The sequence below is a fragment of the Bombina bombina genome, chromosome 7 (genome assembly GCF_027579735.1).
Source record: "Bombina bombina isolate aBomBom1 chromosome 7, aBomBom1.pri, whole genome shotgun sequence".
Taxonomy (NCBI): domain Eukaryota; kingdom Metazoa; phylum Chordata; class Amphibia; order Anura; family Bombinatoridae; genus Bombina; species Bombina bombina.
In genome coordinates this window covers 299,208,907-299,222,043 of record NC_069505.1, presented here as the reverse complement: position 1 = coordinate 299,222,043, position 13,137 = coordinate 299,208,907, and the positions used below count along the sequence as shown (strand labels likewise).

General features: G+C 35.9%; 1 protein-coding gene across 4 annotated transcripts in view; it reads right to left on the bottom strand.

Moving 5' to 3' along the window:
* Positions 1-13,137, bottom strand: part of PDZRN3 (PDZ domain containing ring finger 3) — a 346,386-nt gene that overhangs the window by 155,042 nt on the left and 178,207 nt on the right. The window lies entirely within an intron of this gene.

Sequence of the window (13,137 nt, the reverse complement as noted above, 5' to 3'; positions counted from 1 at the left end):
TTTAGTTTGGGTAAGCGTAGCGATGCAGCGATTCGGTTTTCTTCAGCTTGCGCAAGCTCTCCTATAAACCAATAGCTTCTTCACCTGCTCTTAGTACACTGGTGTACGCAGGTGTAGATCTGTGTGAGGTCCGTTAATCTTCCTGCACTTAGTACTCTTTGTACGCAGGTTCCAGACAGGTGATTGGTTTCTTTAGCTCCGACCAGTATGATAATACACCTTTTTGTAATGGGTTCCACAGTCTGGGTTGGCAAAGGGATTCCTTGTAATACAACTTTTTATCACAGTTTTCTACGCGTTTCACCCGCGTTCCGGGCTTTTTCAAGATGATCTTGAAAAAGCCCGGAACGCGGGTGAAACGCGTAGAAAAACTGTGATAAAAAGTTGTATTACAAGGAATCCCTTTGCCAACCCAGACTGTGGAACCCATTACAAAAAGGTGTATTACCCAAACTAAAAAGACCGGTAAGCCTAGAGACTTCAAATCCATTCATAAAGAGGTAAGACCACCCATGAAGCGGGGTTAACTCGTGAAGGAGGAGGTAAGACCACTTATATAGCGGCTAAGATACACCTCTTAAAGTTATATACCTCATAAAGTGTCATTTAAGTCTACTGTAAATAACACACAAGCAAGACTGTTGCCCTGCTAAACACTGGATTTTTAACATTTATTCGGGAATTCTGCCACCCTAATCATCTGTGCTTTGATACTTTATCAATTGAACTTGGACACTATATGAACTGTTTGAAACAATTATAGTACTAAAAGGATCTTTTCAACAAATTCAACAAATCCTTTTGTTTCAATATACAGACCACATCTCTAAGTAATATTTGTGGACATCGTTACTTTACTAGGAAAGACTCAAAATTATCTGGGCTCTCTCATCCATATTTTATCACATTAATATCTGTTTTTACTTTGTGAGTCATTAGTGAAATATTTTATATATATAGATATACAGCTGTGTATTTTATCTGATAAATTTTAGTTTACTCTTAGCATATGATTGTAATTTAATAAAAACTTTTGATTATACTAAAATGTATTTGAAATTTATATGAATAGAACATTTGTGTTTTTTCTAAATTCATAATCTATCAGAGGTATACGTATTTTTTTAAGGAAATTTGATTTTTTATTAATTTGGGTAAAATATATACATAAAATCAGTAGGTAACATATTTATTTCATATCCTAGTTTTTAATACTTTTTAGCTTTTAGAAATGTAGTTCCAAGACATCTGGGGGGGGCCAAGGTTGCTGACTCCTGCTCTAAGGTATTAAGAGGTGCATCTAAAATAAACTGACGCGTTTCATGCCAACTAGGTGCTCTACACAGGTCATAATGCTAGAATGATTCATGTAACTGGTCAATCGTTAATTGGTAATATGGCTATCGACTATTGATTTAATTATTGATTAGAATGACCAAATAGATGGATGAAAACTGTAATTTCTCCCTCTAGTTCAAGAGCAGCAGTTAATCATGTAATATTTTTTAATGGAAACGGATACTACTAAACAAAAGTATCATGATTCACTAGTTCCTGAAACAATTGGGGTCCTTGTGAATTTTGACACATTTACCTACATTCACTGCAAACTAATATACAGTCATGGCCAAAAATATTGGCACCCCTGCATTTCTTTCAGATAATGCACCACTTCGCCCAGAAAATTGTTGCAATTACAAATGTTTAGGCATTCTCATGTTAATTTGTGGGGAAAAAAAAGCCAAATCTGATACATTCCCCGCTAAACTCCACAAATGGACTGGACAAAATTATTGGCACCCTCAATTTAATATTTGGTAGCACACCCCTTAGAAAAATAACTGAAATCAATCACTTCCTGTAACCATCAATCAGTTTCTTACACCTCTCTACTGGAACTTTAGACCACTCTTCTTTCGCCAACTGCTCCAGGTCTCTCATATTGGAATGGTTCCTTTTCCCAACTGCTGTATTGAGATCTCTCCATAGGTGCTCTATGGGATTGAGATCTGGACTTTCTCTTTTGTCCACGTATAGGGAGATTAGCTACAGTGCCATGGGCTGTAAACTTCTTGAAAATGATGCACATAGTGGATATAGGAACATTAAGATCTCTGGAGATGGACTTGTAACCTTGAGATTGTCCATGCTTTTCCCAAATTTTTGTTCTCAAATCCTCAGACAATTCTTTGCTGTCTTTCTCTTCTCCATACTCAGTGTGGCACACAGGCACACAACAGAAAGGTTGAGTAAATTTTTCACCATTTTAACTGGTTGCCGATGTGATTTCTATATTGTCAGCACCTATTAATTGATACAGGTTTAATTACAAATTACAGGAGCATCACAAACTTGGATTGCAATTATTTCTTACAATTTTGAGAAGGTGCCAATAATTTTGTCCAGTCAATTTTTGGAGTAATGTGTCAGATTTGGCTTTTTTTTTCTCCACTTTTTGTGTCATACCAATACAAATAAAAGAAATAAATATCAGAATGCCTAAACATTTGTAATTGCAAGATTTTTTTTGGGCTAAGTGGTGCATTATCTGACAGAAATGTAGGGGTGCCAATATTTTTGGCCATGACTGTATATATATACGGTATATATATATTTTATTTTTTTAAACAAAAATACACACACATGTGCAAGAGTTCACAGTGTGTACACATATGAGTCTATGATTGGCTAAAGACTGTCACATGACACAGGGGGCTGGCAAATTAAACAAAATTTTTAAATTAATGAAAAAAATGTATTACTTATTTAAGATCATGTGCTTTATTTGTGTTGGTTTTGTTTACAGTTTCAGTAAACAAGGTGTTAATTAAAAGCCAGACTTCTCTATCCAAATTGTATAATTTGAAGGAATCAATCTCAACTTGATACTGCAGTAAACAAGGCTTGCCATTCTCCTTTTTTGTTAGATAAACTTGCATTGCTTTTCAGTATCTTATATTATCCCCTCTGATTAAGCCTAATACAGATATATATATATATATATATATGGAAGAATATATGTCTAAAAAAGTTAGACTTGTGAAGTCTGCTTTAAAGGGACAGTCTAGTTAAAATTAAATTTTCATGATTCAAGTAGGGATTTTAATTTTAAACAACTTTCCAGTTTACTTTTATCATCAAATTTGCTTTGTTCTCTTGATATTCTTTGTTGAAAGCTAAACCCAGGTAGACTCAAATGCTAATTTCTAAGGCCTTGAAGGCTCCCTCTTATCTCAGTGCATTTTAACAGGTTTTCACAACTAGGCAGCGGTAGTTCATGCGCGTCATGTTGAAAACATTTTGCTCACTCCCATGGAGCTGTTTATGAGTCAGCACTGAATGGCTAAAATCCAAGTCTGTCAAATGGACTGAGATATGGGGCAGTCTGCAGAGGCTTAGATACAAGGTAATCACAGAGGTAAAAAGTGTATTAATATAACAGTGTTAGTTATGAAAACTGGGGAATGGGTAATAAAGGAATTATCTATCTTTTTAAACAATAAAAAAAAATCTGGAGTAGACTGTCCATTTAAGTAAATGTAATTATTGGAACTGGAATACAAAAAAGTAAAATTTTAAAGGAAACCGTCAGGAGGACAAAATTAATAATGATAGAATATTACAAAGTTGGCTCTTTTTAATACACATAATTAAACATTTTATATAATTCATGTCCCTTTAAAAAACGTTGCTGTATCTAACGTGATATGAGAATTTCTGTATATATTTTATTGAAGCTTTCCGCAGGCAAACCCGGGCAATATATAACGACAAAAATACTATGATTTTCTTATCAAAAAGCTGGCTCCATTATAACTAAAAGGGGACGTATGATTAATGTGGTAAAAACCCCTCTCACAGCTGAGACACTGATAAATAAATGCTTTGTCTTGTAATGATGCTGCACAAAATGCAGTAAGTTTTATAAGCCCATCTGCCCCAATGTCTACATGGCTCTCGTCTATAATTATTGCTACCCATGTCTTGCACACAGTTTCTTGCATAGTTATGTGCCCGCAGAGCATTGTATTGTCAGCGCTCTCTGAGCATTATCTACAACAGCGATTTTATCACTTTAGCCTTTAATAGGCCCTGTCTAGCGTGAGATAGACACCACTAAATCTGCTTTATGTCATCTATCGTTGAATCCATATAATAGAGGTTTTTGTTTTGGCTATTTATATTTTGAACGATTACATTTTATACCTTACTAGAATAATATATATATATTGCTGTGGATTAGAGGTTACTTCTTGCACACAGGTAAATAATGTATTTTTTCGCAAAATAATGGAACAAATCTCCTGGGTAGCTTTATGTGCTGACAACAAATACCAGTTTATTAGATTATACACCAACATTTTACTTAATAGGACACTGTACACTAGATTTTTATTTGCATAAATGTTTTGTAGATGATCCATTTAAATCGCCCATCTGGGAATGTTTTTGTAACAATGTATAGTTTTGCTTTTTTTTTTTAATAACATTGTGCTGTTTTTAAGACACCTAACCAAGCCCCAAAGTATCAGATGTAGACTGGTGTCTACAGATTCTTGCTTTCTCCTGTTTGTGTAATAAGTCTTTTCATATGAAGGGTGGCGGGGGTGAGTGTCTGCCTGTTCCTGCTTTCCCAGTCTCTTTCACTGGGTGTCCCAGCCTAACCTCATCAACAGGGCTAAATTGGGAGCTTTTAAGTAAGTTTTTAAAAGGTTTTATACTGGATTTTTATTATATCAGTATATGTGCATATTTTTCTTTATAGTAGTGTCTATTATATGCATTTATATTAAAATTGGTGTATACTGTCCCTTTTAAATAGAATTTACAAATAATACTAAACTGGAATTTTTATTACAAATATAATTACAATAAAAAACAAAACAAAAAAACAACAAAGACAACAACATTGTGCTCCTAGATTGGGTAATGCTGACAACTCAGTTTTCTTGCTGTCTCTTAAATGGGGGGGAAATGAGTTAAGCTATAGCTTATGAAGAGTAACCAAGCCCCACAGTCACCAAGCCCCATAGTAACCAAGCCTCACAGTCCCAGATGTATACACGCGTTTATAGATTACATTTTTACATCACTATCTGTGCATCTTCTTCTTTATAGTAGTGTCCTTTACACGCAGTTAAAGGGACACTGAACCCAAATTTTTTTCTTTTGTGATTCAGATAGAGCATGCAATTTTAAGCAACTTTATAATTTACTCCTATTAGCCATTTTTCTTTATTCTCTTGCTATCTTTATTTCAAAAATAAGGCATATTAGCTTTTTTGGGTGGTTCAGTACTCTGGACAGCACTTTTTTATTGGTGGATGAATTTATCCACCAATCAGCAAGAACAACCCAGGTTGTTCATAAAAAATGGGCTGGCATCTAAACTTACATTCTTGCATTTCAAATAAAGATACCAAGAGAATGAAGAAAATTAGATAATAGGAGTAAATTAGAAAGTTGCTTAAAATTCATGCTCTATCTGAATGACAAAAGAAAAAAAAATTGGGTTCAGTGTCCCTTTAAATGAAAATTGGTGTATACTGTCCCTTTAAAGGACACATTACATACCCTGTATTATATCAGTCAGAAACAAAATAACCCTTTAATTTAGGTAGTTCTCAGCTACACAAGAGGAACAGAGAAAGCAAGAATGTTTCTGTACTATGTGATACAGGGAAGACAAGGGTTTACGTAGCCGTGTCACAAGCGCTCTAAGGTGGCACTTTAAGATCTGCTGGAACTACCCCTGGATTACCACCTTACTGCTTGGTTTAATTGGATGCAATTGTACTACTTAATCTTTTTTCTTATGATTCCATACTATATATTTTATTTAATTTTCCATTATTTTAGTTGAAAAAGAAGTACCAAGTAGGATACTCAAGATAATTTATTAGAAGATTATTGACAATTTCACACGTGCTCTGAAAAAGGTTCACCCCCCTTGGTGAAGGTTTTGTCTACTGTCTATACTAGAGTACAGTAGTAGCTAAATGGGGAGATTAAAAAAAAACAACAAGTGTGTATATTTGACAAATTAAGCTTTTACAAAATATAGATACTAAGCAAACTTGAAAAAAAGAGAGTCACTTATATCCATATGTCTCTGTTTATCATGTATGATGGCTAAATCGTTTATATTACCTCTCCTGAATCACACTCCACTGCTAAATCAATACCAAGTGCTATAAACGATAGTTTATTAAACAGACATTGTATCAGCTGAACTAGTTGGCTGTATCTGTATAATCCAGGTACTGGTAGGGTCTGCATTTCGTCTAAATAAATAAACAGCCTTTTGCCTATTATGAGAAATGGTGTCTAACATTTTTTTCCTTAGCTGAAGATAGCAACCCCTCTCTCTTTGTGTTTATGAAAAAGTTAGCAGAGAAGATTCAGAATAGCAAAACCAGCTCATATATATTGCAAAGCAGTTCCCACTTCACACCCTTGGGGAACACAGTGCAATAAGTTCAATTGCAATCAATACACATGACAAAGAGCTATACACTTCAGATACTCTTTATTTGTTTAACTTGTTTTTTTTCATGAAGATTATTTAATACTATATATCAGGGCTCGACAAACCCAGGAGCCTGGGAGCCACTGGCTCCTAGAATTTTACCTCTGGCTCCTAACATGTTAGGTTATTTTCCATATATCTATATACAAATCCAACTGTCTGGCTCCTAAAAAATATGCCTGGCTCCTAATTTTTTAACATATTCGTCAAGCACTGCTATATATAGTATAAGTGTTATATTTTCTAATGATTTCCCCTTTAGTTATAACCTAATTGATCTGGAGTAGACATGGTAAATTGCAGATACAAACAAAGTTGGCAAAACACTTGCCGATGTGATGTGTACAGCCTATGCTACAAGTTGAATGTATCTTTCCTAGACTTCAGATCATTAAAGGGATACTAGACCCACATTTTTTCTTTTGTGAATCAGATTGAGCAGCAATTTTAAGCAACTTTCTAATTTACTCTTATTATCAATTTTTTGTTGTTGTCTTGGTATTTTTATTTGAAAAGCAGGAATGAAAGCTTAGGAGCCGGTCCATTTTTGGTTCAGGACCATGGATAGCGCTTGCTTATTGGTAGCTACATTTAGCCACCAATCAGCAAGCACTACCCAGTTGCTGAACCTAAAATGGGTCGGCTCCTAAGCTTTCATTTCTGCTTTTCAAATAAAGATACCATGAGAATGAATACAATTTATAATAGGACTAAATTATAAAGTTGCTTAAAATTGCATCCTCTATCTGAATCATGAAAGAAAAAAAACTGGGGTTGTGTCCCTTTAATTGTTCATGCACAATCAAATGAACAATAGTTTTTTTTTTTTTAAATGTAAGTTTCTTTTTATTACCTATCCCTTTTATCACATGACAACCATCAGCCAATGATAGATACACGTCCATGAGCTGTGAACTCTTGCACATACTGAGTAGGTGCTGGTTCCTCAGAAAGTGTGAACATAAAAACACCATGCACACTCCTCCAAGAATGGGCAGCTCTCCCTTTTTTAATAGCAAAGAAGAAGCTGGCATACTTGTGTATGCTCCATTCCCTTGAGGCAAATTACATTTTTCACATATAGGATGTTCCTTTTAAAAACTCCTCCATGAATTTCAGAAATTGATTATACATAAAAAAAATTTTTGCAAACGTTATCACTGCAGATGGGACACTGGAATACCCCACTGCTTCTACAGGCACAGAATAGGATTTGAGAACCAGTAGCACTACTATTAAAATGTCTCATGCAAGGTCATGTAGTTGTTGCAGATTTAAGGAATCCTGTTATTACATATGTATTAAAGAAAAAGGGTTCTGTCTTGTGCATTCGTTATGCCCAAGGGAGAAACAAAACTGCTTTATGTACCCTGACAAGTGTGCATGAACGTTTAATGCCACTATAGGCAATAAAAGTCTTAACTTGAATTAAATGCTCTGCCAGAAAAGAGAAACACTTTTTATAGGGCATATTTTGTATTAAACAGAGAAATGTGATTAAAACAGACAAGTCTGTGAGAAAATATAGCAAATAATCAAGCAAAAAAATGAATTGCATAGACTCAATATTTTGGAATTCATTAACTTTATATGAAGTCTATTTAATGTGCGTTCAGCAGATGTTTTGTAGTTAAATGAATACAGTTTTGCTGGCACAAAGGGACTCATCTTAAAAGAAAATGAAACACAATTTGCTTAAATGGGATAGTAAACAGCAAAAATGTTATTGTTTAAAAAGATAGATAATCCCTTTACCAGTTTTGCAATAACCAACATTGTTTTAGAAATATACTTTTTTACCTCTGTAATTACCTTGTATCTAAGCTTCCTGCTGATGCCTCCTTATCTCAGATCTTTTGGCAGACTTGCATTTCAGGCAATTAGTGCTGACTCTTAAATAACTTCACATGTGGGAGCACAATGTTATTTATATGAAACACATGAATTAACGCCCCTCTAGCTGTGAAAAACTGTCAAATGCACTGAGATAGGAGGCAGCCTTAAGGGCTTAGAAATTAGCATAAGAGCCCTACCTAGGTTTAGCTTTCAAACTAAGAATAACATGAGCTCAAAGAATAATTAGAAAGTTGTTTACATGCGCTATCAGAATCATGTAAGTTTATTTTTGACTTTACTATCCCTTTAATGATTTAAGTAGAAACATACTATTTATATAGAAACTTTCTAATTTTCTATTACCAAATTTATTTTGTATTCTTGCTATCCATTGTTGAAAAGCAAATAAGCAAAGCTCAGGAATGTGCACATGCTGGAGCACTAGGTGAAACCAATTTTGCAAGAATGCTTTTACCACTCTTATACTTTGCCATCTAGTGTTTATAAGCATTCTTGTTAACGCCTGCCATGTTATTTTGCAGCCACATACACTTTAGCTACCTTGGGCCTAGATTTGGAGTTTGGCGGTAGCGTGAAAACCAGCGTTAGGAGCCTCTAACGCTGGTTTTCACGGCTACCGCCAGTATTTGGAGTCATTCAAAAAAAGGGTCTAACGCTCACTTTTCAGCCGCGACTTTTCCATACCGCAGATCCCCTTACGTCAATTGTGTATCCTATCTTTTCAATGGGATCTTTCTAACGCCGGTATTTAGAGTCGTGGCTGAAGGTGAGCGTTAGAAATCTAACGACAAAACTCCAGCCGCAGAAAAAAAGTCAGTAGTTAAGAGCTTTCTGGGCTATACGCCGGTTTATAAAGCTCTTAACTACTGTGCTCTAAAGTACACTAACACCCATAAAAACTACCTATGTACCCCTAAACCGAGGTCCCCCCCACATCGCCGACACTCGATTAAATTTTTTTTAAACCCTAATCTGCCGACCGCCACTTACCGTTATACTTATGTACCCCTAATCTGCTGCCCCTAACACCGCCGACCCCTATATTATATTTATTAACCCCTAACCTGCCCCCACACAACGTCGCAGCCAGCTACCTACAATAATTAACCCCTAATCTGCCGACCGGCCAAAGTAGCCGCCCACCTACATTATAGCTATGTACCCCTAATCTGCTGCCCCTAACACCGCAGACCCCTATATTATATTTATTAACCCCTAATCTGCCCCCCTCAACGTCGGCCTCCACCTGCCTACACTTATTAACCCCTAATCTGCCGAGCGGACCGCACCGCTACTATAATAAATGTATTAACCCCTAATCCGCCTCACTAACCCCTATAATAAATAGTATTAACCCCTAATCTGCCCTCCCTAACATCGCCTGACACCTAAATTTCAATTATTAACCCCTAATTCTGCCGACTGGAGCTCACCGCTATTCTAATAAATGTATTTAACCCCTAAAGCTAAGTCTAACCCTAACACTAACACCCCCCTAAATTAAATATAATTTTAATCTAACGAAATTAATTAACTTCTTATTAAATAAATTATTCCTATTTCAAAGCTAAAATACTTACCCTGTAAAAATAAATCCTAATATAGCTACAATATAAATTATATTTATATTATAGCTATTTTAGGATTAATATTTATTTTACAGGTAACTTTGTATTTATTTTAAACCAGGTACAATAGCTATTAAATAGTTAAGAACTATTTAATATCTAAAATAGTTAAAATAATTACAAATTTACCTGTAAAATAAATCTTAACCTAAGTTACAATTAAACCTAACACTACACTATCAATAAATTAATTAAATAAAATACCTATAATTATCTACAATTAAACCTAACACTACACTATCAATAAATAAATGAAATACAATTCCTACAAATAAATACAATGAAATAAACTAACTAAAGTACAAAAAATAAAAAAGAACTAAGTTACAAAAAATAAAAAAAATATTTACAAACATTAGAAATATATTACAACAATTTTAAACTAATTACACCTACTCTAAGCCCCCTAATAAAATAACAAAGCCCCCCAAAATAAAAACATGCCCTACCCTATTCTAAATTACTAAAGTTCAAAGCTCTTTTACCTTACCAGCCCTGAACAGGGCCCTTTGCGGGGCATGCCCCAAGAAGTTCAGCTCTTTTGCCTGTAAAAAAAACAAAACAATACCCCCCCCCCAACATTACAACCCACCACCCCACATACCCCTAATCTAACCCAAACCCCCCTTAAATAAACCTAACACTAAGCCCCTGAAGATCTCCCTACCTTGAGTCGTCTTCACCCAGCCGAGCCAAATTCTTCATCCAAGCGGAGCAAGAAGAGGGTCCTCCCATCTGGTAGAAGTCTTCATCCAAGTGGGGCAGAAGAGGTCTTCCATCCGATTGAAGTCTTCATCCAAGAGGCATCTTCTATCGTCATCCATCCGGAGCGGAGCGGCAGCATCCTGAAGACCTCCGACGCGGAACATCCATCCTGGCCGACGACTGAACGACGAATGAATATTCCTACCTTAATTCCGATTGGCTGATAGAATCCTATCAGCCAATCAGAATTCGAGGGACGCCATCTTGGATGATGTCATTTAAAGGAACCGTCATTCGTCGTTCAGTCGTCGGCCAGGATGGATGTTCCGCGTCGGAGGTCTTCAAGGATGCTGCCGCTCCGCTCTGGATGGATGACGATAGAAGATGCCTCTTGGATGAAGAACTTCAATCGGATGGAAGACCTCTTCTGCCCCGCTTGGATGAAGACTTCTACCGGATGGAGGACCTCTTCTTGCTCCGCTTGGATGAAGAATTTGGCTCGGCTGGGTGAAGACGACTCAAGGTAGGGAGATCTTCAGGGGCTTAGTGTTAGGTTTATTTAAGGGGGGTTTGGGTTAAATTAGGGGTATGTGGGTGGTGTGTTGTAATGTTGGGGGGGGTATTGTTTTTTTTTTTTTTACAGGCAAAAGAGCTGAACTTCTGGGGCATGCCCCCGCAAAGGGCCCTGTTCAGGGCTGGTAAGGTAAAAGAGCTTTGAACTTTAGTAATTTAGAATAGGGTAGGGCATTTTTTTATTTTGGGGGGCTTTGTTATTTTATTAGGGGGCTTAGAGTAGGTGTAATTAGTTTAAAATTGTTGTAATATATTTCTAATGTTTGTAAATATTTTTTTTATTTTTTGTAACTTAGTTCTTTTTTATTTTTTGTACTTTAGTTAGTTTATTTCATTGTATTTATTTGTAGGAATTGCATTTAATTTATTTATTGATAGTGTAGTGTTAGGTTTAATTGTAACTTAGGTTAGGATTTATTTTACAGGTAAATTTGTAATTATTTTAACTATTTTAGATATTAAATAGTTCTTAACTATTTAATAGCTATTGTACCTGGTTAAAATAAATACAAAGTTACCTGTAAAATAAATATTAATCCTAAAATAGCTATAATATAAATATAATTTATATTGTAGCTATATTAGGATTTTATTTTACAGGTAAGTATTTAGCTTTAAATAGGAATAATTTATTTAATAAGAGTTAATTAATTTCGTTAGATTTAAATTATATTTAACTTAGGGGGGTGTTAGTGTTAGGGTTAGACTTAGCTTTAGGGGTTAATACATTTATTTGAATAGCGGTGAGCTCCAGTCGGCAGATTAGGGTTAATAATTGAAATTAGGGTGTCGGCGATGTTAGGGAGGGCAGATTAGGGGTTAATACTATTTATTATAGGGTTAGTGAGGCGGATTAGGGGTTAATAACTTTATAATAATAGCGGTGCGGTCCGCTCGGCAGATTAGGGGTTAATAAGTGTAGGCAGGTGGAGGCGACGTTGTGGGGGGCAGGTTAGGGGTTAATAAATATAATATAGGGGTCGGCGGTGTTAGGGGCAGCAGATTAGGGGTACATAGGATAATGTAAGTAGCGGCGGTTTACGGAGCGGCAGATTAGGGGTTAATAATAATATGCAGTGGTCAGCGATAGCGGGGTGCGGGCAGAATAGGGGTTAATAAGTGTAAGGTTAGGGGTGTTTAGACTCGGGGTACATGTTAGAGTGTTAGGTGCAGACGTAGGAAGTGTTTTCCCCATAGCAAACAATGGGGCTGCGTTAGGAGCTGAACGCGGCTTTTTTTGCAGGTGTTAGGTTTTTTTTCAGCTCAAACAGCCCCATTGTTTCCTATGGGGGAATCGTGCACGAGCACGTTTTTGAGGCTGGCCGCGTCCGTAAGCAACTCTGGTATCGAGAGTTGAAGTTGCGTTAAATATGCTTCTTTTTTGGAGCCTAACGCAGCCATTCTGTGGACTCTCAATACCAGAGTTATTTTAAAGGTGCGGCCAGAAAAAAGCCAGCGTTAGATGCGCGGGTCGTTACAGACAAAACTCTAAATCTAGCCGTAAGTATGCTCTTTAAGAAAGAATACTATGAGAAAGAAGTCAGTTTGAAAAAATAAGTAAATTGGAAACATTCCTAGAATGTTATGCTCTATCTGATTTATTAAAAATGGTTTTCATGTCCCTTTAAAGGGACAGTACACTGTAAAATGTGGTTCTCCTTAATGTATTCCCAGTAAAATGTTATACCAGCATAGTCATTTTTGTTTATTATTGTATATGAAATAGCAGCTTTTGATCTTGAAACTGCAACCCATTAAAATGGGCTGCACTTGCAGGGGAAAAAATAAAATGTTATTACTTATCTCTTCTATCCACCACTGGCATTGTATTTTCTTCTAGATGTG